Here is a 27,462-nt window from a genome sequence, read left to right as displayed (position 1 = left end):
TATATAGCCATGAAAAGACTAGGGCCTGCTGAAAAAGCAGAGATCAAGCAAGGGTCTCATTCTGTCATATAAAACAGCTGGAGAAATGGTTGTCACAGATGACTTCTGGTGTATTTACTCATCTTACTAAATTACTAAAACTACTCGTCTTAGAAAATGAACACAATAAAGTGCATCAAGAAGAAGGAATCGTGTCAAACGGAGCTCAGAATACCATAGTGGTTCATCTATTTCTGCAAGTTTGTTTGGTCTAGCCTGCTCTGTGGGCTGGAAAACAAGAGGAGATTGTCTATAAACAAGTAAGGAGAGAGTACGAGAGAGAAGCGGGGGCGAACAATCTGCTTACAGGCTCAGCTCCAGCGCATGGTGGGTGCACTCAGATGGAAGAGGCGGAGGATGACAGAGCAAGGAGCTCTGATGGCAGGAGTCTCCATATGGCGACTGTGGCCCGTTAGCCGGTCAGCAGGCCAGAGCGCTTCTGGGGTCCAGGGCTGCCCTGCATGCCTGGTGTGGGCAGACAGAACAGAGGAGGACAGCTTGAGTGGGCACGAGGCTTGAGGACAGATTTGGGGGCGGGCGAGAGGTGCCAGCTCTGAGCTCGGTGGGGAGTGGCGGGAGATAGCTGGCAGGCACAGAACAAGCATATGGAGGGCAGGTTGGTACTTTGACTGGCGCTGTGGCATGCACCTGCAGTAGGGCTCGGGCTCAAAAGCGGCCCCTCCCCTCTCTCCATTTGGACCCTGTCTTAGCCCCTCTTTTTACCCATAACCCCCTAATTCTGCTCCTGGCCCACCAGTGCAGCTCACAGCCAGTGGGTAGGTGTGCTAATACTCCACCACACTGTCTCTTTCTCATTTACACAATTCCTCCTCCTTCTTTTGCACTGTACTTACACATTGCTGCATTAAATTCATCTTAATATGGATTTCTGGTTCTTTACTGTTACTCAACTGAACTGTTGACCTAGTGTGCTAACAACAGACCAGAGCACAAGCTGTGTTTCATGTCACCACCACTCTCTGTCTGTCTGACACTGTAAAGATAATGTACAGTTGTAGAAAACACCAAGGTCATTTTAGGTGCTGTTCTCTAATTAGTGTATTCATTATTCCCCCTTGAGTACTGGACTGAAAGCTGTGATTTAATGAGTTGCATGTTTGTGTGAGTATGTTTGTAATGGACTAGAGCAGCGCAACTTAGGGTTTAATCATGGCTGTACCGTGGTACTCTATAGTGCAGCAGTCCTCTCTGGCTATAACAAAAATGACACTGGCACTGTCCTCTCAAACAAACACATAAAACAAAAGAAAAATATAAATAACAGAGTTAAACATTTAAGTTAAATCTCAGAACTAATAATGATTAAAAAATGGAAATAACAGCATTTAATTGGACTGTAATGTTTTGGTACTAATGTGCTTTATTAATCGCCTTTCATCCTCCATGATTCTGCTTTATTTTTCATGGTGAAGCAGATGTAGTTTTTCATTATATGTTTCATTATATTTCATTATATATTATATGTCATTGTATTCTAATGTTGTTTACATGTTTTTTTGGTTAGAAATCCTAGCCACTTTTTCATATAATAAATGTTACTTAGGCTATCAAGCTCATATATATAATATATTCCAAATCTTCTACAGACAGAAATTTAAGTTCATATATAATTTTTAAAAAATCCTGACATCAACCCTGGGCATGTCATGTTCAATTTGGGTTTCAGTTTCACCTTTTTTTCCTGTGCTTCATTCCTGTTTCCTTTAATCCTACCTGGTCTCGTGGCAAAGTACCTGGGGGCACTGTTTCACGAGACACGAAATACGTACCAATAAGTAGTATATCACTGCAGTTTCCAAAAGAAATGAACACTAGAGGCAGTATAACTCTGACACCTTTTATTCCCTTTCACACAAATTTACAGAGTTAAAGGGTAATTTTCACACAATTACTTGAAGAATATTATGTTATGACTTCAAAACAATTTTAATGTGCTGGGCGATTTGAAAACTGATGCTTTTGAATCTTAGCATCGCACCTATGCAGTTTCATATATATGGGTTTTCATAGACGGTAGGTTTGTTTGGTAGCTCATGGAGTACGGCATCATACTTGAGAGGTGAGGAGCTCCAGTACAAATCCTGTGTAAGTATGGTTCGACAAAACACTTCAAATCTGCATATAAGGAAGTTCAAATGGCACAGTTGCATCAACAATTCTGTTTTATATCAGTTTTGCATTTGTTAACACTATCGGGTAGGTTTAGGGTTGGGTTTGGTTTGGTGTAGGGCACATTTTAAACACGATTGAGCATTAACTTTTTATGACAGTCCCCGGATATTTAAATTCTGAACGGCCGCAATACATATCAGAAGCAACGTAATAAAAACAGCAATACATACAAACCTGATTCCAAAGAAGCTGGGACACTGTACAAATTGTGAATAAAAACAGAATGCAATGATGTGGAAGTTTCAAATTTCAATATTTTATTCAGAATACAACATAGATGACATATCAAATGTCTAAACTGAGAAAATGTATCATTTTAAGGGAAAAATAAGTTGATTTTAAATTTGATGGCATAAACACATCTCAAAAAAGTTGGGACAAGACCATGGTTTACCACTGTGTGGCATCCCCTCTTCTTTTTATAACAGTATGCAAATGTCTGGGGACTGAGGAGACAAGTTGCTCAAGTTTAGGAATAGGAATGTTGTCTCATTCTTGTCTAATACAGGCTTTTAGTTGCTCAAATGTCTTAGGTCTTCTTTGTCGCATCTTCCTCTTTATGATGCGCCAAATGTTTTCTATGGGTGAAAGATCTGGACTGCAGGCTGGCCATTTCAGTACCCGGATCCTTCTTCTACGCAACCATGATGTTGTAATTGATGCAGTACGTGGTCTGGCATTGTCATGTTGGAAAATGCAAGGTCTTCCCTGAAAGAGACAACGTCTGGATGGGAGCATATGTTGTTCTAGAACTTGGATATACTTTTCAGCATTGATGGTGCCTTTCCAGATGTGTAAGCTGCCCATGCCACTCACACTACAGTCCATTTTAAATGAGCCTTGGCCCAGAAAAAACACCTGCGCTTCTGGATCATGTTTAGATAAGGCTTCTTTTTTGACCTATAGAGTTTTAGCCGGCAACAGTGAATGGCACGGTGGATTGTGTTCACCGACAATGTTTTCTGGAAGTATTCCTGAGCCCATGGTCATTTTCATTACAGTAACATTTCTGTATGTGATGCAGTGCCGTCTAAGGGCCCGAGGATCACAGGCATCCAGTATGGTTTTCCGGCCTTGACCCTTACGCACAGAGATTGTTCCAGATTCTCTGAATCTTTGGATGGTATTATGCACTGTAGATGATGATAACTTCAAACTCTTTGCAATTTTTCTCTGAGAAACTGCTTTCTGATGTTGCTCCACTATTTTTCGCCGCAGCATTGGGGTAATTGGTGATCCTCTGCCCATCTTGACTTGAGAGACACTGCCAGTCTGAGAGGCTCTTTTTATACCCAATCATGTTGCCAGCTGTTCCTTATATGTACATTTAACTTTTCCGACCTCTTATTGCTACCTGTCCCAACTTTTTGGGAACGTGTAGCTCTCATGAAATCCAAAATGAGCCAATATTTGGCATGACATTTCAAAATGTCTCACTTTCTACATTTGATATGTTATCTATATTCTATTGTGAATAAAATATGTTTATGAGATTTGTAAATTATTCCATTCCTTTTTTACTCACAATTTGTACAATGTCCCAACTTTTTTGGAATTGGGTTTGTACCTATATCAACATAATTAAAGCGTGCCAGGGTTCACGTATTGAACCCGTGTTTTAGCTACACTCAGTGGACATTTCTCTTTGAAACTGTGCGAAACATGCAGTAAGGTATGTAAAAACACTGTTGCAGAAAAGACCCAAGAGGTACATATTTTTATGAGACCATGTTGCTTTAATCCCATGGCTTATTTGTTGTCATGATTTCTAATTACATTGTCTAAATTATTCTTTATACTGGTTGCTCTTGATCAGTTTGCAACAGTTAACAGGACACGGTATATGGAAAATTATCTTATGACTTAAATGTAGGACTGGTCATACGGCTTATCATAAGACATGGACTGCTTTTGACACAGTTGTTGTGCTTTTCTGTTCTTGTTGAACCTTAAAAGCTCCAGTCTCAATTCACTGTAATTGGATGATAAAGAGCAACCAGTACATTATGTCAGAGTTTTGTGTTTAACAGAAAAAGTGCATACAGGTTTGAAACAGCATGATGATGAATGTGAAGAGAATTATGAACTATTACTCATTAATGGATAATCTCATTAATGGATAAAAAAAAAATCAGAAGAGAAAATCATTCTGTCAAACTGTAAACAAAGAATATTCTGCATTTGTGGCGGTTATTATTACATTTAATTGTAAGTTAAAATTGGGCTGTGTTTAGGTCAAGATAATCTATGACATTAATTAGGCGTTGAGAGAGGGTCATTGCGCCTGCAGAGGGCAACTCTCATATCCAGATGGTGGGTAGACAATGCCAGGAGAGCTTGCTACATGGATGCTGTTGACCCAGGCTGCTAAAGGATAAAAGTAGCATGTGCTGGAGACAGGTTCGGCATGCTCACAGGTCCGTGATTGGCTAGGCCACCTGTCTGTCCAAGTGCAGTGTGCCAGGCCCAGTATGAAATGAGCAGCACTCTGCCGGTGCCCCCCACACAAGCAGATGTTGCATTGGGACGTACGGCAGTGTGTCAGGGTTCTGTATATTGGTTGACTGCTCAATCACAGATGTCAGGAGCCAAAGGCCAGTGGCTCCGTTAAGCCCCTGTCAGAACAGGTTTGTTCCACCTGATCAAAGTCATGCTGGTTGGTGTGATGGGGACTCAGCGTCTCCTATCAAATGTACCCAACACACATGTCGATCTTAGATACAGTCATTAATATAAGAAAATGAAAGGCACATTAAGATGTGTTCAGGCTTGAATGTGACAATGTGATATGATCTTGTTAGTTATAGCGTGCTTTATGACCTGAGATGCTGGTTTCTGTATAGATAGCAGATGTTAATGGTTGTAAGACGGAAAGAGGCCAGCAGTAAAATTTGAGTCAGTTAAATTCTCCCTCCTGTGTGGACAGACCTCACATCACTCTTCTTTTCGGCTCTTACATGCCATCTGTGCACGCAAACACAAACACACATACACACACCAAACTTAGTGTGTTGCTTCACAGTGTGAGGTTTGCTCTTTTGACTTTTGTGTGAGTAAGCAGTTATCTTTGATCAGGTTTATGACAGCCGTATCCTTTTAGCGATCACCTCTTGACTTTTCTCTTCTATTTGAGCATTTCTCTTGTCTCTTGACAACTCGTATTTCTTTTTCATCTCAATTTCATTTGGAGGCCACACACTTTACCTTCAGCTGTATAAAAACACCAAAAATCATCTGTGGCAACCAGTTCTCCAGCCGTTTTATATGACAAAATGAGATGCTTCCTTGATCTCTGCTTTTTCAGCAGGCCCTGGTCTTTTTATTGCTATATAAAACACCCTTTACCTACCTAACTGCATCAACACAAGTGGCCTCAAGGGCTTGTGCAAAATCCTGCCACCTGACTTCTATTTAACCTCTGGAAATTCTCAAGCATTATATCTTAGGTTTAACTGCTTGAATCGTATGTTGATTCTTTCTTAAAAATACACACTCAGTTCCCTTTCAGTTTCTGAAGTGGATTTTCAGTTGAATTAGCCATGCCTTCCACACAACATTGGCTTGGAATTTCAAATGCACTTAAATTAAAATTAAAAAGCAACAATGACTCAAGAGAGGAATATCATTAGTCCAGATTAGTCATAATATAAATACATAATAAATTTTGATTAGTTATACATAGAATAGAATACATACATAGCATATTTTCCATCAAATTAGACATGTAACTCTTCAGTTTCTGTACTGTCACAATAACAGCCATTGAAACATTAAATTTGCTATATAGCATCACTCAATATTTGAGTGCGTTGTTTGCAGAGTAAATTAGATAATTTTGCAATATGAACACTTCAACATCAGAAATGAATAACATATACTAAATAAATTAGGTAGAAATTTTTATTATATGGCATTTGAAGATTGATTATTAAAATATACTCTGTTATACCCTTAATGTTGTATGTATGGTAACATTTAATTCAATACTTGTTTTATTAAAAAATATATTTTTTATTTAATAATCAATTTTCATGAAATTCATCAAATTTTAATATGATTTTAATTCATATTAGTTCTGCATTGTGCTTGTTACTGAATATGAGTGAGACACTGTGTGGATCTAATGACAGCTTTTGTAAACATGTAAAAAAAAAATACATGATTAATACAAGATAAAACGATACAGCTTAACTTGACAATACTAGACGGCTGCATTAAAACAAAAACCAACCAAAGCTTAAAGAAACAGAGAGTGAAACTTCAAATGCACCCTTCAAATGGAATCAGAAATATCATAATTACAATTTCCTCATGAATGGGTAAGCAAAGTCATATTTAAGAGTGGGTAACTCAAAATTCTAGATGGTAATCGAGTTACCATTTGTCGATTTAAAACATGGCGGAAACACTGATCTATAAGGCCTTTCACACCGCTTTAGTTCCAGAACTAAATGTACAGTACTAAAGTACTGGGACGATTTTTCACGAACTATTTCCCAGTACCATTTAAAGGGTTGCATTTGCACTTCAGCATCTGTCCATCTATCGCTGTTCTCCATACTTGCGAAATAAGTTGACACAATGTTTACAGTATGTTTACACAGCTTTTTAAATCATGGCGGGTGAGGACGTTTTCGTACATGTTTGGCCAATCAATGTATACTTACATCACAGGTAGTACCAGTTGTGCTGGTTAGACCCTGCTCCAGAGTAGGAGCTAATTTGGTTCTCGAAAAAGGCAGTCCAGTACTAAAATCGTACCCAGTTCCAGCTGTGCGAAAACGCCAAAAAGTGGGTAGTTCCACAGTTAGTTCTGGTACTATGAAAAGGTTCCTGCAGTGCGAAAGGCCCTTATAATAAAGACAATAAAATATAGATATCTACTGTATAATATATAAGAGATCAATGAGCCGAAATCCAATCTACAGCGAATGGTGTAAAGTTAATCACTTAACATTTACAGTTTGCTTCATGTAACATTTTGTTGTGATACCATGTATAAATAAGTGATTCATATTTTATTAATATTTTGCATTAAGCCTAAAAGAAATTAAGAGTCAATAGATTCTTTTAAAATAAAATTCTTTGTAAACAGAATACCTGTGGCAAACATCTCTATTTCAGTTTAGGATTGGAAGTCTTGTTTGAGTTTGGAATGCTCCAAATTGCTGGTCTTAAATGATGTTAAATGCTGTAAATCCCTACAGATTCCTTCAAATGGTAAACCCCAGCTTGGCCCTTACTATCAGCTACTTTTGGCAGCATACCTCCTGAATTCTCTGTTTACATTCTTACCACATATTACTGAATACATTCAATCACACACACATTACAGTTACATAAACATGCAATGTGGATATAGTGGCTTTCTTCAATCAGTTCTTGATCCTGGTGCTGACCGGACTAAGAAGCAGTGTCTGCCTTTATTACTGTTATTCATTAACCCTTCTGCCAGTTAAACTGCTGTTTGAAGGGATGAAGAGTCAACCTCACCAAAGCCATTATTAACACCCAATCCACCAAGAAGTACGGGGTATTGTGTGCATATACTAGCCATTACGTTTAACATAATTACAGTCTGTCTCTTCTCATTTGTGATCTATTTCTCTTCCTTTAACACTGAACTGCATACCCAAGAAAAATATTGGAAAAATACATGCTAATATGCTTTTTTTTTTTTTGATATTACAATAATGTTAATACAGTGGTGTTATTAATTTAAATGCCATGTTATGTGAATCGGTTAGTCACCTGAAACATATGAAATGACTCATGAAAAAACATGAAAAAAAACTAATTAATGTAACAATCAAATTAACAGTAGTAAGGTCATGATTGCAGATTAAATTTTCTTATTACACACCTGATTTTCCTGCAGTGTCCATCTTTCTCTTTTCTGTCTCTGTCGTTTTTCAATAATGCGTCATTTCTCCCAGCAGCCTGTAGGCTTTAAAGGGGCTGATTTCCAGTGAAAGAACAAGATGGAGTCATGTGACAAGTGCTCACACTAAAGCCACAAAAACAATATCTACAGATCTCTCATCCTGTTGCTTTCATGGAAGCATTTTAGTTCACACTTAAAGTTGAAAATAATTAAATTTTCATTATGCATATTATTGTAAAAACTAAAGTCTTCATAATCTTTTGTCAAAATGTAATAACTTGCTCTGCCTCTGAAACTATTTACTTCTTTTTTTTTGCTGTTGTCACCAAGGCCAGTATCTTTGATATGTAATATCTAAACCTGACATGTTTGGATTGATGGATGTTACCAAACCCAATCCTACATTGTCTACTGTTGAATAATCAAAAATGCTTTACCGAATTGGATGCCATTTCTTTCCTTTAATACCAGTTTGAGGGCAAATGAGCAGATAATTGATCAGATTTTGTCTGAAACAAGTATAGCTGAAACCATGATGTTGCCAGACTGCACAGCCTGAGGAACAATCACTAATGTTCCCCTGGTAAAGTAAGATGTCAGTAAAAAGCTACATGTCAGGGTCATGTGCTGGAGGGTGTGGAGGCAGGAATGTTGAAACCGTGATGGATTATATGCTTATAGTATAAAGAGACTTCAATACATTATGGTAGTTTGGCGGCTTAGAGCTGAGGGTCAACAGGCGGGCGGGCAGTTGAGAGGGAGTAAAACACTGAGGACAGCATTCCACCGCTGGTTAAACAACGGGCGATGCCAAGAAAAACAGAGGGTGAGAGAGAGGTGGTTTTGTTAATCATGATAAATAACATCAGAGTCGGCAGCTAAATAGAAATCAATGTGATTACACCATTAGTGAGAGCTTGAACTCGCCCATTTCTCTCTCGCGCGGTCTCTTTCTGTCTCTCTGCCCTCTTCCATTAGGAACTTATCAACCACAAGACATCTGTACTACTTTGCTCGGAATAATTCCCTTTTCTTTATTACATCTGCATGTTTTTCCTTTTCCACTAATGTCACAGGAATTCTTTATCCTTCTCTGATTTATACCATGACTCTTCCTCACTGCCAACTCCTGACTGTGTGTTTATTAGGGATGTAACGATTCACTCAACTCACGATTCGATTCACAATTTTGATTTCACAATTCAATTCGATTCACAATTATTATTATTTTTTTTTTTTACAAAATGAGATTTAAGACAAATTATAAATTAAATGTGTCCTTTTATTGCTTGGACAAAATGCTGCACGTTTCTTTGTGAAATTGAAATATATCACTATAATAATATTCTGATATAGCGCTTGCGTATCATTGCTCTTTTGTTGGTTTTGATTGCTTCTATTGTCCTCATTTGTAAGTCGCTTTGGATAAAAGTGTCTGCTTAATGACAAAATTTAAATATATTGTAAATGTAAATAATAAAACTAAATAGAAATTTTAAAACAAGCCTCAAATCAAATAAATAACACAAATAAAATAAATCTCTTCATATAAACTAAATAAGGCTTTGTCTGTTCTCTTTCCATTTAAAATGAGAGGCAACCACTGCATTTTAATCATGATTCAATCAAAGATGCTGCATCCATGCAACATGAGCAGTTTTTAATCTAAATAAGATTGTATCATTTCGTAATTTGAAGCAGAATGGTTTGACTTCAGTTTTGTGAAACTATGCATAAAAAATATCTGCATAAAACAGAAACATCAGACAAGCTGAATGAGATGCAGATTCACTCTCTGCCAACAGGCGGTGCTTAAAGTGTATCCTTGGTTTCTGCTGTAAACAAAGCAGTGCTGCACTTATGAACTTTAATATGCATTATACAGAGGCAAGATGAAAATAAAAAATACCATCTTAACTTTTCTAAAGACAGTAAGTTCCCTTTATATACATTTATATAAACTCCTACACCATTTGTTTAGAATCTCAACCGATTTGAATCGTCACATATTTAAATCGATTTTCAACCGGTTTCATGCGGTTGATCGTTACATTCCTAGTGTTAATAGCAATTAATTTTAGAATTTTTTATTATTTGAATTTTTACATAATTAAAATTTTTTTTTTGTTTACTTTACAAAAAATACAGTACAGTACAGTAGTCAAAACAAAGCTTTCTATCACTATTATATTTTGTTATTATTATTATTATTATTATTATAAAATATTTAGCCAAAGAAAATATTTAGCCAAAGAAAAGCATTCAAAGGAGATTTGTGACTAAACCTCATAATGCCATTGGATCTTCAAACTATTGAAACCTCATAACTCCACCCGCCTCCATTTAGAATGAAGTGCCATGCCCAGTCTCGAGACAGATCTCTGCTCATTCGCAATGAAAGGGTAAAAAAAGGATTTTTCTTTACTCCAGAAACTCCATGTCTATAAAGGCTAATGTTTTTTTGTGTGTGTGTGTGTTTTTGAAGAGCGGAGAAGTGTCTTAGCATTTGCCGTCTAGGTGTAGCTAATATACTGTTTTATATATCCTGTGCATAGAGCTTCATGTTTTATTATCACATAAATGATGCACTTACTGCCTCAGATGCAGCTGTTAATGAAGTACAAAACACATATTGCCATCATTTTCTGGTCAAAAACCATGCTTGATTTTCATAAAATGTTAATGTTATAAAGGCACATGCAAGTGTCTGATCATATATAAAGCCACAATACCTACTCTGACAACGCGGTGTTTAATTATAAAAAAATAAAAATAAAAAAAAATAAAGGCTATGTTTTTACATTTCCTGAAAGTGGTAGTGGTTTTGGACGTACAAGGTTTCCGCCGACAGCAACCACATGTAAGTTTGTTGTTTTATCATCACCAACAACATAAAACTACCTATGACCTTGTGCTCAAGTTTCACATTAAAAATGAGTATTGCTTTTAATATAATATCCAGTTTTAATATGCTATTTGAAGTGTGGTGTGCCATGGGTGAATAAAGGTAGGGAAACACAGTGCTATACATTGTAAAATAATAATAATAATAATAATAATAATAATAATAATAAATAAATATATTTATTTATATTTATATTTATTTTTTAGCAAATATAACTAAATATTATGCTGTCTGGATCAACTGTAATCTTTCTACACAAATCTGTGTGTAGGATTCATTGGCCCAGAGAACCATTCCTGAAGCCCTGCTTCCTGTACCATTGATTTTAATAGAGCAATGATTGATTTTTATTGGACAAGTGGTCTACACACAACAAACTGGGTCTTGAACAAATTCTGTGCTTCACTGGGTGTCTATGAGAGAGGAACATCAGGGAAGAAGAATCTGATTGTTCAATTGACATTGAGCCTTCAATAAATTTATCCTGTCTTAGACTTAGAATCAGCTCTCATGAGCAAAACTGCAGATACAGTAGATCTCAGTACATATTTTACCACTTATAAGTGATATCTGTGCTTCCCTGCCCTTGAAAAATACTGAGCACCACTGTATGAAATGTTAATGTGTCATATGGGGTAATGCGTTCATCAGAAAATACCTCACATTTATTCCCCATCCCTTGTATTTGTCTAGCACTAGTTAAAACACCTCCCATAATCCCCCGTGTATGAGTTATTCTGGTGGAGATTATGCAGCGGTATGTTATAATTTGACAAATAATTGCTTTGGCCAAAACAGTTCCTTGGATCCAGATGGCCATCTGTTCTGTGGGCGGAGCCAGTGAGCGCTTTTAGTCTACACACCCAATCACCTGAAAAATTATGAGAAGTTATGGATTTTGATTTTAGAATAAGGCATTTTGGGAGTATGTAGTTATACATTTTGAAATACACTTTCGAGATACATTACTGAGCTGTGGCCATTTTTACTCTGCTTTTATAATGCTATATTAATGTCCTCCATCAACACACAAATACATACACATATACAGTACACGCACACAGGCCTTTAAAGAAAGGTTATTGCACAAGACAAAATAGTTCATACAAGTTACATATGTACTATTTTATGTATGCTAGATTTTAAGTCATATGATATTTTGGATTTAGAGTAGTTTTAAGTTAATTTAAGGGACAAAACTGTGCGTGTGAACTAAATGCAACTGCACATGATATTTGAGCACTTTTTAAGATTTTATAGTATCCACTGTACTAATGACAGGCCGGTAATGACAGCAGCAGACTGTTTTTGTAGTACTAGAACTGAGTGATCAGGCTATGATTAATTGAACAACAGTGTAGCACACAAGAAGAAGAATGGTTTGGACAGTTTCCAGGTGTGCAGTTCATTTGTGTGTGCTGTGAGCATAGACATCATCAACCATGGCTGGTTTTTAATTCATGACTCCTTGCATTATGCAGAAAGTTTATAAATAGACTAACAAGTCATGACTGATTTATAACTTCAGATGGAAGCATTTATCTACTAACCTAAAATATCCCAAAACTGACAGTAACAGAAGTAAGGACAAAGTTGTCAAATAAAATGTATCACTGCATTACACAATTCATGTGATGACTACAGTATATGCAATTTAATATGTAGATAATTTGATCATAATACTGAGATTCCAGGTGCCATTTATTTATCAAGACAGTAAAAGGTTATGTTCAGATATTTGGTCTATCTAACAAGAAGTTAGTGTGGTATGTCTTAGGTCATATAGCAGGATAACTTACTATTGTGAATATTACAGTATTCATTTTACATGTATGTGACATCACAATCAGCCAGACTTCAACAACAACAAAAAAAATGATCCCAATGGGTGAGTGTGCATTCCAGATGTGAGTGAGAGTGTGGGACAGTGTCTGTTCGCGGTTGGTTTGCTGGATCAGTGGTGTATGGCACTGTAATCAATAGAAGGGCTGAGCAGAGAGAAGCAGTGTAATAGTCGAGTCAGCCGTCCTGACAGCCATTACTGCAATGTCTGACATTAATACAGAAGCACCTGTGTGTGTGTGTGTGTGTGTGAGAGTGACAGAGGCACTGAAGAAAAGCTTCACTCACAAATGTGTCATTACAGAAGGCTATAATATTTCTTTTGTCAAAATACTTTCTAATATTCCAGCTTAATTTGCAGATTCATTTTTAAATAATTAAAATTATTCAGTTTAACAAAAACATCACAGAATGGTTTCAGAGACTTGAGTTCAAAACAAATGAATTCATCATCAAAGACATCCGTATAGTGCATGTGTACATTGACCAACAATCAAACATGTCTTATGTGAGCAACCAATTCGTTTTGTCATTTGGTGTGAAAGTGTTTCTATTTGATGAGAATCTCAAAGATTATGAATTATATTATAATTACAAAACGATGACATAAACAATGTTTATTTTACTTCATAAATCTTTACCATTTTCTTATCTCATTTATATTAGCTTTTTATGGAATTTCAAAAATGAACTTCAGCTGTATTATCTTTGTGAGCAAAGACTGGTTTATAAACCTTGTTCACAGTCATTAACATAAAGTTCTGCATCAATGAAGTATGATGCTACATCTCAGAGTCTGTTTTCATGGTGACTGCTGGATTCAGTGCTCTGTTGGGAATGTCTTTCAGTGTTCACTGTGGGCACACGTAAATTAACTCTTGAGTTGACTGAAGGTGTAATGTGTTGCAGGGGAGGAGTTCCTGTGCTGATTTCACAAAGTTGCAAAAGTAGAGAATAAGTTGTTTTTGCTTTGAGGAGGACTTTCTGAGTTCTTCAAATAAACATTTCATTTAGTATAATGAACTCTTATGAAAAGATCAAGCAAAAATTTATTCTTCACTCCATGGCCGCTTACAATAATTTTTCTGTCAGGCTATTTACTAAGGCAGTCCAGTAAATACAACAACAATTAGCAAACAGCTCTCAAAAGTTAGCCTTTCCAGCCCATCCCCTCACAGTAAAATATCCAGTGTTGAAATCCGAGTGTCAAGGACTTTTAGAGTAAAGAGTTAGTAAAGTTGTGGGGTTGAATTTTTAAATGATTAACACTATAGCTAGTTTAAACAGCACCCTCTGGCTGGACTAAATACGGAGAGTCACCCTTATTAACAGTGATGAGTGTAATTAGTCATGTTTGCTCAATTTGCTCATGTGCAAGCCTAACCCATCTGAAATATTCTTCACAGACGCCATTTTCTTTGACTCGCGATGCAAAGCATACAAGGACGAAAAATAGCTAAATGAAGTGTTTAATCTGTTTAATCTAATACACAATTTGTATTATCATATCGTTATATAACGATATTTATGTGCTGTGTGCGCCTAAACTTTTCTGAAAAAAATTTTTCTTCCACTCGCGGTGCGGAGAAGATGGGCAAGTTGGTTTTAACAAGGAAAACACTGAAAGTAAGTGTTTTACCTCATTTACGATATGTATTTTATAAAATAATATTAAGTAATGATGATATTTATATGCTGTGTGCAGTTAAACGAGACTAACATTTCTCACAGATGCCTTTGAATCGACATGGACATCGCTTTTAAAAGGGAAACACCAGAAGAAGTTATTTTACCTCATGTAAAATATATATATTTCATAACATCATATTGATTTATAGCGATAATTATGTGTTGTGCGCTTCTAAACTTTTTCTCAGAGAGACATCTTACTTCACTCGCGATGTGGAGCAGACAGGGAACTTGGTTTTATCAAGGAAAACACCAGAAGTAAGTGTTTCACCTCATTTACAATATATATTTTATAAAATAATATTAATTGATGATATTTATATGCTGCGCGCGCCTAAATGTTTCTCACAGATGCATTTGAATTGATATGCAGTGCAGACGCGGAGGTCGCTTTTACCATGGAAACACCAAAAGTGTTTTACCTCATTTATAATGTTGTTTAACCAAATCTAAATAGCAATTTCAGACATTGGTTCTTGTGTGTCACGTGACCAAATTTCGTGGTTTCATTAAGCGTGAATTGTGAGTTTTCATGATGTTGATGTGTCACTATGTTGGATTTGAGTGCTGTTTTCATTGAATTTATTTGAAAATAGCTCTTTTATAAAGTATTTGTTCAACAAGATGACAGAAGTCGATCCATTTCTTTGTTGGAAACGTTTTAATGATGAAGTATAATTGTTGTCATTGTAAATATAAATTTTTCCATGGCCATGGAGGAGAATCAGAGATTGTGGGTCACATTCAGCACACAAGCACACTGTATTTTGTATTTATTTCAACAAATGACAACTAAAATTAAATCCCTGGAAGCTTGAACAGTTTTGTAGCATTTTAAAATGCTGGTTTAGTGTAGTAAGACAGTGATGCTAAAAGACATGCAGATGAGACCAGAATATAGACCTTTGTTTATCTTTGCAAAAATTAAGATATTTTTGATGAAATCCAAGAGCTTTCTGCCCCATAGACAGCAAGGGTACTACCATGGTCAAGGCACAGAAACATAGTAAGGACATCGTTAAAATGGTCCATGTGACATCAGTGGTTCAACCATAATTTTATGAATTTACAAGAATACTTTTTGTGCGCTAAGAAAACAAAAATAACATTTTTTTACAACGATTTCTTCTTTTCTGCTTAATGTCTGCCACCATTAATGAGCGTACCACGACTCATGCGTGTGCATTCCTCTGCACGTTAACAAGGCTCAGCACATGCATCATACTCTCATTAATGGAGGCACAGGGTGACTCGGGGGATAAGAATTGTTGAATAAAGTCGTTATTTTCTTTGCACACAAAATGTATTCTCATAGCTTCATAAAATTACAGTTGATGTCCACTGATGTCACATGGACTATTTTAACAATGTCCTTACTACGTTTCTGTTTCTTGATCATGGTAGTTCCCTTGCTGTCTATGGAGGGTCAGAGAGCTCTCAGAGTTCATCAAAAAATCTTAATTTGTGTTCCGAATATGAACTAAGGTCTTACGGGTTTGGAACGACATGAGGGTAAGTAATTAATGACAGAATTATTATTTTGGGGTGAACTATCACTTTAAAACAATGGTTCCAAATCCTGGTCCTGGAGAACCCCCAACACTGCACATTTTTGGTGTCTCTCTTATCTGACACACACATTTGAGGTCTTGGAGCAGGGATCTCCAACCCTGCTCCTGGAGAGCTACCGTACTGCAGACTCTGCTCCAGCACACCTGTCTGTAATTATCAAGTAGCCCTGAACACCTTGATAGGCTGGTTCAGGTGTGTTTGATTAGGGTTGGAGCTGAAATCTGTAGGACAGCAGCTCTCCAGGAGCAGGGTTGGAGACCACTGTCTTGGAGTCTTCACCAATGAGCTGATGAGTTGAATCAGGTGTGTTTGAATAGGGAGACATCTAAAATGGGCAAGATTGGGAACCACTGCTTTAAAAGTAAAGTTCACCCAAAAATGAAAATTGAGTCATCATTTACTGACCCTTGTGTTGCTCTAATGCCTTATGACTTTCTTTCTTTTTCGGACCACAAAAAAAAAAAAAAAAGTCCTAAACATTCTTGTCCTTATAATGTCAGTTTATGGTGATCGAAATCAAGCTGTTAAACAAGACGCAAAAGTATCACAGAATGGTGCCATGCTACACATGCTATATATTCCAAGTGTTCTGCGGGTATACGATAAGGTCTGGTGAAAAACAAACATATTATTTAACATATTATTTAGCAAATATCCTGACTTGGCGGTTTGTCTCTGTGCATGACTGCGCATTCATGAGACTCCATTAGCACCGCAGTTCACTCTGATTCACCCAGGAAATGCACACAAGTTGTGAAAAATCAAGATTAATAAAAATGCGACATGAAAAAACAACACCTAAAAAATCCCCCTAAAATTAGAATTTTGTTCACTGAGTTGAATTTTCTTCACTGACGTGATAACTTCCTGTTGCGACGAGCACAGCAGATATATTTACCTCAGAGAAGAAAGCACATAGGTTATATTTCATGCCGCATTTGTATTAATCTGGATTTTTCACAACTTGTGTGCATTTCCTGGGTGAATCATAGTGAACTGAACTAATAGAGTCTAATGGACATGAAGTTGTGTGCTTTTACTGGGTGAGTCGTGGTGATATTTGATGTATTATGTGTTGAATTTGAGTTTTTTTTTGATTTTACTTTGTGGTTTGGGGTGAGATCTCTTGTATTATGAAGCACGTGTAGCATGGGACCACACTGTGAAACTTTTGTGTGTTTTTTTTATAAAAAGTTGATGTTTATCGCCATATACTGACATTATATGGACAAGCAAGTGTGGGACTTTTAAAAAAGAAAAGGAAGAAGGAAATTTTGGACCTAAAAGGAAAGAAAGGCATATGGCATGAGAACAACACAAGGGTGAGTAAATGATGACATCATTTTTATTTTGGGGTGAACTATCCCTGAAAACAAATTGTTCAGCTGAACTGTTGTTTACTTATACTCATGCTGTTCCACAGATGCCATGTAAGACATTAGTTTTTTTGTTTGTATATATTTGTGTATATATTATATATATTTGTGTTCCTCAGAAGACAGAAGGTCCTACAGGTGTGGAACCACATTAAGTATAAAAAAAAATCAGTTCTGGGTGAACTATTTTTGTATAGTAATTGATACTTGTCTCTGACATTTCACCTGATAAATAAATGTAAAATTATCCTTTTTTTTTTTTTTCATTTTTACAGAAGCACATTTGTGAAGCTGCAAGTGTAAGTGGATATCTTGCTTGTCTGAAAACTGCAGAGAAACGCATCTCGTCGTGCCAAATGCCATTAGCAAAGACTTTTCTCAGTGAGCATTAACATGCATTCAGCATGGATGGTAATGAATGACATGCTGTTGTTTAAGCTGATAAATGTAAGCATTATAAACCTTATGACATTAAAACATAATAAGAATATGTTTGTGTGATGTTTTAATTGTTGTAAGAACATGTTCTTTACATGTATTGAAAACACTGAATGTGAAGATATTTTGATGCAGGAAAAAGACTGACAATGTTTCAATAAAAAAAAGGAAACGTGTATTGTTTTGTGGGTTTATTTGTACATTTTTAGAGTTTCTTAGTAACACTGTCAAGAGTATTAATGTTAACTCTTTCAAAAGTGTTAGTTTAACACTTTACTAGTGGTATCCATATATACAGTACACTGGGTAAATTTTAATTTGAATTCTGAGGGAGTTAAATTCACTCTTTAATATTTGCAGTGCTGGCTATCCGTCTGATTTTAAAGCATTCACTGAACTGTAGTCTGCTCTTGCTGCCCACCACAGAAAGTCTGCCTCTTCCTCCACTCTGTCTTTGACCGTCTGTCATGACCTTATGACCCTGAGGTCAAACTGTGTGTCATATTGGGTGATGAATGATCCAAATCTCTGCTGAAAGCCTGCTGTGTCCGTATGTGTCTGAAAAAAGCCAAATCTTGCCTGAGCTGTACTACAGACATGAAAGACTCTGAAAGCTGTTCGATGTTATAAAGATAAAGACAAACAGTGAGCCAGTTCACTGTGTGTATGTTTGTAGAGGAAGGTCGGCAGGTCTTTGATGATGAGCATCCAGCGGGAATAGATGGTCTGTGTTAGCTGAGATGCAACAGAGGCTAAAGCCTTCATGTCTTACCTTTACAAGCACACATTCTGTATCTGTAGCAATGGCAAAATGTTTTGCATCCTCATCAGTGTATTGCTTTATAAGAAAGCTTTTCTATTGGTCATAAACAAATTGAATCCATTAAAATCAGTGATACTATCTACACTGAACTACATTCCACTACAACGCCTGAATGCACAAGGCATTTAAAAATGTCCTTTTTAACATATTTTTAATGTATTTATTTTTAATGTTCATATTTTACACTGTTCATTTGTTCTGGGTTAGTAATTAATTCTTGGTAGCATACAGTAATTTCCATATTTCAAACTGCACATTTGTAAACCCTGGGTTAAAGCTCGTTGACTTAATTTGCATATATTTAAAAGGTGATTAACATTGATTTAGACACAGAGCTAATTAACCTAGAGTGATACCTCTCTTTGAAAATTATGGCCTTAACTCTGAGTTAAAAAGGCATTGACCCAGGGTTAAGCTTTAAATTATATATGATAAGAAGATTGCTACCTTTATGTATAGATTTGACATGAGGTTTCTGTAGCAGGTTAGATCAGAGGCAGATATTCTCTCTTTCTTTTGAGTTCTTCATTAATTCATTCATTCAGGGCCCACTCACTGCCCACAGCCTTGTCTCCAGTGGGTGATGTATTGTAATGAATTTAATAGTAGTAAGATCCTTCAAAAGTGGGTTGAAGCTTAAGCCCTTTATTAAATTAAGAGAAAGCTGCCCCAGGCCAGAGCAAGAAAGAGACAGATGGATCTAAATTACAGAATGTGTGGGGTGATTCTGACACTTCAGACCCCAGGCTGAGATGAACTCCACTTTACACTGTGAAATATGAAATGTAAATGCGTGTTTTTGGAAAACATCCTAACAGCATCCATCAGGTCATGAATGTTTAATGTCATAAAGAATTAGCCTGCTTCGCGTACATTATGACCACTCTTTCTCTGGCTTTTGATGCTGTGTTACAGACATGCTGGCTTGAGAAGCAAGGGCTTGCTTGTAGGATTCAAATGTTCAGTGTGTGTAACAAACAAAATAAATTAGGCTGTCTTCATCAGAGGAGAATAATGTTGTAGGTGACATGGGTCTGTAACATTCTCGCACATAGCCATCAAATGCATACACTCCATTTCTCTAAAACAAACTAAATAAGAAAAAAATTATTCACATGATCATGGTATGGAAAGTCCAAAAAAAAAAAAGGCGGGGGGGCACACATGTCCTTTTTGGGTTAAGCAACCAACAAGAGTTCATTTTCTCATGTTTAAATCCATTTCACAGATTCTTCAGAAACATCAGCATAGAAAATATGAGGGAAAAAGTCTCAAGAATCCATCTGGACCTGGTAATTAGTAATTTGTACTGAATACATTTTTAAAGTAATCTTCCCATTTCTGGTTGTTGTGGCTGTCCTGCAGGCATGCAGATAGAAGATTAAAGCTGTAGCATAGCATGCTACATTTCTCAGGATTATGTCGTTAGCTGAACCTGCTCTCCTTGGCGACACAAAGGCTAAAGGCTTTTCACATAGATGAGCAAGCTGACATCTTTTGTTTACACACATATACTCACACAGAGGATCTGTTGCTCAGGAGAGTGTTCTAATGTTTTGACAAGACAAGTTGCTTGAGAAGTGGGTGGCTCCCTGGAATGTCACAGTGAAAGACAGCCTCATATTTTCTCTCTCTAATCCACTTGCAAAAAGAGAAAAGGCTATAGGGCATGGCCCCATCACAAATGCAAAAGCACAAGCAGTTCAATAACATCAACATTTACATTTGCATTTACAATAACATCAACAATAACATCAAATTTTCCTTCTCTGCTAAGTATTTAATTGTTCTGGTACTGCTCTTATACCTTCAGGATAGAGCAGAAGTAAAATGGCAGATACTCACAGCCACCAGATGTTGTTTTCCTATGTTTCCTATGTTCCTTTGTTCCAAGGGTCCTATATTTCCAGGGTCCTGTGTTTCCCAGTTTGCTTTGGCAATTGACCTATCAGTAAGCCCCTTTCATCAAAAGCAGATGAGTCTATGGTAGTTGAGTATCAGTTGCACTGGGACCGGAACTCTGACATCTTTAGGTTTCAGCGCCATAACTCTCAGTGGTTTGATGGTGTTTGTGCTACAAAAATGGAACAAAAAAAAAATCGAACATCATACAGCGTAGGTCAAAAACTCATAAACGTAGGTCTACATTTCAGTGCCTCTCCATATTAAACTGGTTAAATGTATATTAACTTTAATTTTAAAGTTAATAACTTTTACCCTGAGGTGCATGAACAATGTTGATCCTGGATGTTGTTGTCTGCCATCATGACAACCGTAACATGAGGCTTCTCCCGTTTGCATTGTGATCTGTAAACCCTTGCTTCCAAATGAATACCCACAATATTTATTTTTAAATCTTTTACATATCCCTCTATGGCATATTTAAGTCCCTCTTGAATGGTGGTCCTTCTGTGTCCAAAATTTATCAAAAACATCTTGGGATTAAGGTTTCACACTGACATCTGTCATTGAAATCCAGCTAGCAACTCTGTTTGTTTGTTCGCAACAGTAACTAAGGGGGGCTTACCAATAGGTCAATTATGAACATAGCAAAGTGTTCTATTTTCCCCAGGTTTATGGCAAATAATGAAAACATGACAAAGGGTCCTATGTTCCCAGGGTTAGGCTTAGGGTTAGGTTAACTGTTACACTGTGCAGAATAGGGAAATGGAAATGGAAACTTTATAAAAATAAAACAAATCTTGAATTAACAAATGTTTTGAAAAGGAATTCAAAATATAAAAGAATCGTTTTGTTCACAGTTCAATAAAGAGAAAGGCTATTAAATCTGATTCACACTCCTTACCAGCTGGTGGTGGTAATGAACCTTACATTAAATGCCAAACGCCTCTAAACTTCAGAAGAACACTGGAAAATAGATATGCTCCTGTCATAGCAGTAGCTGACAAGCAGATAAGACAGTGATGGTCTTAATGTGATCTAAAGGAGGTATATGCCCTGCTAAAAACAACTTTTGCTGTTCATGCTGGTTAGTGCTAGTTTGAAGCTGATGGAATCACAAAGCCATGCTGTTCACTAGTAAGACTGTGAAGACTGTATGAAGATGGCATCTTTCCAATGAATCTGATGTAGCTAGTTGAGATGTCGATGGACACCAAGCAGATTCCTTGTCGGTTTTGGAGGTTGCTCCCAGTTTTATAACTTTGCAATTCTTAAAATTTCAGGATGTCAGATGTTTAGAGTTACTATTCAGTTGCTGTATTGAATGCATATCTTTGATATGAGAAAGAGTGTGCACTCAAAATGCTGTAATGTCACTGACAGTGTCCCTAAAAGAGCTTATGAACACTTCTGAATTGAGAATCCCTGATGGGGGAGAGGATGTGCTGCCCCCTGCTGCTCATTTCACCTAATCTCACTGCAAGTCAAATTAATTTGTATTGCGCTTATCACAATACGTATTGTTTCAAAGCATCTTTATGGAAAGTTATATTGTAACGTATATATTGCGTAAAATGTAATAGAGTAGACTCCATAAATTATAATCACATACTTGTCCACCGTTTAGTGTACTTTTTTTGTTCTGCTGTTGGTATTCCTCTTTTTGTATGAAGAGAATTTAATTCGAAACAGTGGCACTTAATGTGGGGTCCGCCCGACCCCTCAGAGCAGGTGCACGTTACCCCTCCCCCTTCTCTTTACTATGCTAAAGCGTTATCTCATGAATATCAATTTAGTCACGCTGACGTAGCTACGTAGCATGCAGTCACGCACTCCACTTGATGTAGGAGGATTGGTTACGTCGTTCTCCTGAGGCGGGAAACTCCTCACGTAAGCCCTGCCCACAGCAGACAGGAAGCTCCTCCCCTCACCGGCTCCGCTCGGCTTTCCGTCGACGAGTGTGTCAACAATGTACTGCCGAGCGCTGTGAAACGATGGATAAACGCGTCTTTTTTCCATTTATAAAACGGAAATAGGATTTTACTTTCTTTACAGGTGAGAAGATTACATATTTATGTATTTATTATAGCGCCTTAAAAGACTCATAGTGTAAATAATGGCTTTATATAAGGGAAAGAGAAGGAACCGTAGCAGTATAAAGAGAGTCAGCGCTCGACAAGAGCGTGCGTGTGTATTGTGTGTGCGAGCTGGCGCGCGCGCGAGCGTGCGTGCGTGTATTGTTTAGTGTGTGTGTGTGTGTGTGTGTGTGTGTGTGTGTGTGTGTTTGCTTTTATTACGCGGACAAATAAACATTTATTTCAATAGCAACTAACTGCTTTTATTCTTTCTGAAAATAAGCATATGTGTTAGTAGTGATTATTAGAGTCATAACCAGGGCTGTGTCTCAAAACCTAGTCAATTCCCTTTCTAGACAGCAGCAATTCAGGGCGTCATGAGTCAGCGACTGATGATGCTACTATGTCCCAAAATGCAGCTTTCTAGGTAGTTTACAAGGATTTGAAACACAGCCCAGATATTCTGCTCGCGGCATTCGCAATTATCATATATCAATAACAGTAAGCTTATTCATGCTCATTACAAATTCATTGCGTAAATGGTGGTGTCTCTAATAAACCTACTGATTTTATATTCTTTTATAAGTGTTTTATCTATCTATCTATCTATCTATCTATCTATCTATCTATCTATCTATCTATCCAAAAACCCATGCCTTTATTTATTTATAGGCTACATACATACATACATACATACATACCTGAGCTTTTGGCTCATGTGCCCTTATCATATACAGGCTGAGAAATAGTATCATAATATCCATTCATGCAGGATATGCATGTGCTGGAGATTTAGGCATGTCGTATGACAGATTAGACACGCTCTCATGGACATATAAGGCTGTGTTATTGAGTTAATTCATTTACATATCCTAGTTTAACGTTCTTGAAAAGCATCCTGGTCAAGTAATCTGTTTTCTTTCGCATGCTTCTACTGTTGTGTACATAAAGGCCTACCACAATAGTTTCAGCAGTACATAATTTGGTAAATGCTTAGTTATTTGTTTGTTTTTTGGGAAGCAGTGTCTCTTCTGGTTTTATTTATTCCTTTTTTCCAATGTCTAATAACTGTCCTGTGCTGTTGTAATGCCACTTATCACTTTTTGAACGTAATGACAGTTTGTCGGCAGTACAAGGCAGCTGTGGAACTTGTAAAAGTAATTAAGCCTGCCGCTGTATTCTCTGGTGTTTACATTCAACGCCTAAAGAAAAAGACTGACCCAGTTTTGCATGTCCTCATCACAGCCAAATCCTTGAAAAGACTTCCAGTAGAGCGGTCACTAACACACCCCTGCGTTTGCATGTGTTTTCATAGCCCTATGCCGGAGGAGGCACGGCACATTTGCCTTTTTTTTGAACTCACATTTGACTAACTCTCAAAGCCGTGACCTTACTCTGAGGCACTACGAAGGGGTGCGGAACACCACTTCGGAGCAGCTTTCTTGATGAGATGTACACCAGAACCGCAGGCAGTTTTGTTTGTAATGAGGCTGTGTTCCTGCCAAGTGCCATGGTTTCATTTTACTTCTAAAAGTCCTTCTTTTGGACAACAGATTTTCTGAAATAATTGGGATGGGTATTCTCTTTGGGTGCCCGCGTGGGGGTCCTCATGCTTGTCGACGGTATTGTGTAGAAGGATCAACAGGAAGTGGCAGAGCAGCTGTGTCAACATGTCGTAAAGCACCTGTCTGCTGTGGGCCGTTGCAAAGGGCAAACCCCCGCTGAAAAGCTCACAGACACCCCCTGCTGCCCTCTCGAACCCTTGTCCCCTCCCTCTTGCTCCTTTTTTTATGTAACGCTTAGCATTTATCCTCTTGGAACGAAACGAGCACTCTCATCCGTGTCCTGTGGTCTCTGAGCACATGACCCTCTATGTCCCTTCACATAGTATATCACACATTGCAAGCAGATTGGATTTTTTTCTCTGGCTGATACTGTATCTAGAAAATGGGATGCCTATATCAGTTGAGACCTTCTCATGTCATACTTATTTTGCAACATGGAAGTAAGCGTTTTTTTTTTTCTGTGAATGTGTGAGACTTCTGATTCATCAGGAGATATGTAAATTGCTAGAAGAATAACAAAGTGCAGTAAAAGGTAAAACTGTTTGGGCTACAAACCATAGAGTTTATGATTATGATGATAAAACAATATGATAACAAATTACGAGAAATATCAAGCAGCATAACAGACTGTTTTTGTACAGCTTGTACACCTGCACCGTGCGCTTTAAACCATGCACTTAGATCGTTAAAATAGGGCCCCTAAAGTAACTGTAAATGGATGACACCAGAAGCCTCGCACAAACAAGTCACAGATGGCTTGAAGGATGACCTTTAAGACCTTGATTAGCTGGTCCAAGTGTGTTTAATTAGGGTTAGAAATAAACCCTGGAGGAAGGTGGACTTACCGGAGCAGTATTGGACATCCCTGAGATATGTGTAGAAATTAAACCTAATTTGCACAGTTTTTACTCCGTATATACAAAAAAGTGTTTGGAAACACAAAGCAGTAATTAGTGATAATGCTAAAAATGCCACTTTGAGTACAGTGAAATGCAAGCAGATGAGCTTTCTGCAGTGGAAATATTTTGTATATTTCACACACCTCCAGCCTCGCTGTTTTTTGTTAACCACGAGGCACTTTCAGTATACTTTTGACAGACTTCCTCTTTTCTTCTCTGCATTTGTGTTTGATGTTCTGTGATGAGTCTTAACAGATGGCTACAGTTTGCATGTATTTGATAGGATGCAATGCGTTTTACTTTCACTCATACAACCATTAAATGTCAGCTGTTATATGAACAGCATAAATGACAAGAAACTAGAGACATAACCATTTGCTCTCATAACACCTGCCTTCATGTTCTCTGATGTAAATTAGTAAAAATGAGAAGGGAGGGATTGTAACCAAAAGCTCTTTTATATATGGTTATGTTTCTAGTTTCACACTGTCTTCTGATCTTTTCCCCCTCATGTAGTCTTCACCTGTATGTGTGATAGTGCCCTCTGGGGGTTGTGTTTTTGACTACACTGAGCACACACATTTATTTTCTCATTTTGTGTGGCTGTACCAAACCACATAGCGTAGGTATGAATATAAACTAGCTAAGTGAGCACTTCCTGTGCAAGCTGTAGCTACAAGGCAGTCACACAACAGACCACACGCATACTCAAGCAACCGTCAGTTACATATCGTTCAATCTCGTGACGACCTCAGCTCACGGAGAGAGTCTACTCTGATTTGCCTATCCGCCTTAGTCAACACAAAAAGCCATAGCCCTGCATATGCAAATGCTTAGGCATGCTGGGTAATATTCAGGGCGGGCGGTGACGGGCGTCCCCGGCTTACAGCTGTTATCTGATGTTATCTTTTTGACACCAGATCGGCCCTCGACATGTTGCAGCATTCAGCATCTGCGACCTGGAAACCAGACCTTTTAAAAGCACCTCCGTATCAGACTCAGCAGTGTTGTGTGTCACTAAAAACATGCCAGAGAAATCATGTTTTCAAAGGGGAATTTGATATGGTGTAATACAACAGTAAACAGAAGCTTATTGCTCTGAAGACAACATAGTGCAGCATAACTGCACGATTTGCTAGAATATTAAGCTGCCTTCATTACATCTGCTGAGGCAAACAACGTTATAACGTTTGGATGAAAGTTTACGAAACAAAACATTTTCTAGAGCTGCCTCATAGAAAAAAGTACATATTGTGATTTCAGTACTTATTTTGATGTTTATGTATTTTCCCATGAAGGGTTTACCTATTTTTTTTTTTTTTTTTTTTTTGCATATAATCAGAGGATAATCATTTTGACCAAACTGTCTAAGTCTTAAAGTAGATTCACAAGGTTAATTGCAAGCTGTAAAGTACAGTAAAAAATTAGAGCATTTAACGAGACTGGCTTTTTGAGGGATGACACAAATGAATGAGTTCAAACATCTAAAATTTTGCCACTGTAGTTTAAAACAGAGAGTTATCACTGCTTTCACAAAACAAGTAGGACATGGCATTTTTAGGTTTTTAGGAAAGTTGAATGACCAAATATGACACTCTTTAAAAAAAACGTGTTTTTGCCAAAATGATGTTTATAGCCTGATATATATATAAATATAACAAATAGAAAGAGACGTTTATTCAGAGAGTAAACAGATTTCATGTTGTTAAATTGTGGGGTCTTTTGGTTGTCCTTGGTTTTTTAGGGGACACTGGATGGACGACTCGGTGGATTTGAGCTGGTTTATGTTTATGATTATGATGATAAAAACAATATGATAACAAATTACGAGAAATATCAAGCAGCATAACAGACTGTTTTTGTACAGCTTGTACACCTGCGCCGTGCGCTTTAAACCATGCACTTAGATCGTTAAAATAGGGCCCCTAAAGTAACTGTAAATGGATGACACCAGAAGCCTCGCACAAACAAGTCACAGATGGCTTGAAGGATGACCTTTAAGACCTTGATTAGCTGGTCCAAGTGTGTTTAATTAGGGTTAGAAATAAACCCTGGAGGAAGGTGGACTTACCGGAGCAGTATTGGACATCCCTGAGATATGTGTAGAAATTAAACCTAATTTGCACAGTTTTTACTCCGTATATACAAAAAAGTGTTTGGAAACACAAAGCAGTAATTAGTGATAATGCTAAAAATGCCACTTTGAGTACAGTGAAATGCAAGCAGATGAGCTTTCTGCAGTGGAAATATTTTGTATATT

General features: G+C 37.3%; 1 protein-coding gene across 5 annotated transcripts in view; it reads left to right on the top strand.

Annotated features, from left to right (window-relative positions):
• Positions 1-27,462, top strand: part of gse1b (Gse1 coiled-coil protein b) — a 212,204-nt gene that overhangs the window by 142,102 nt on the left and 42,640 nt on the right. Inside the window, exon 1 of one of the 5 annotated variants that reach the window (XM_042774997.1) lies at positions 22,532-22,718. The exons of the other annotated variants lie outside the window; for them this stretch is intronic. The gene's annotated coding sequence lies outside the window, so the exon portion shown is untranslated. Of the gene's footprint in view, positions 1-22,531; positions 22,719-27,462 lie in introns of those variants that run through there. 5 annotated transcript variants of the gene reach the window in all.

The sequence above is a fragment of the Cyprinus carpio genome, chromosome A18, assembly GCF_018340385.1.
Source record: "Cyprinus carpio isolate SPL01 chromosome A18, ASM1834038v1, whole genome shotgun sequence".
Classification (NCBI taxonomy): Eukaryota; Metazoa; Chordata; class Actinopteri; order Cypriniformes; family Cyprinidae; genus Cyprinus; species Cyprinus carpio.
The sequence above is the reverse complement of the archived record's forward strand: the minus strand, read 5'-3'. Positions and strand labels throughout refer to the sequence as shown.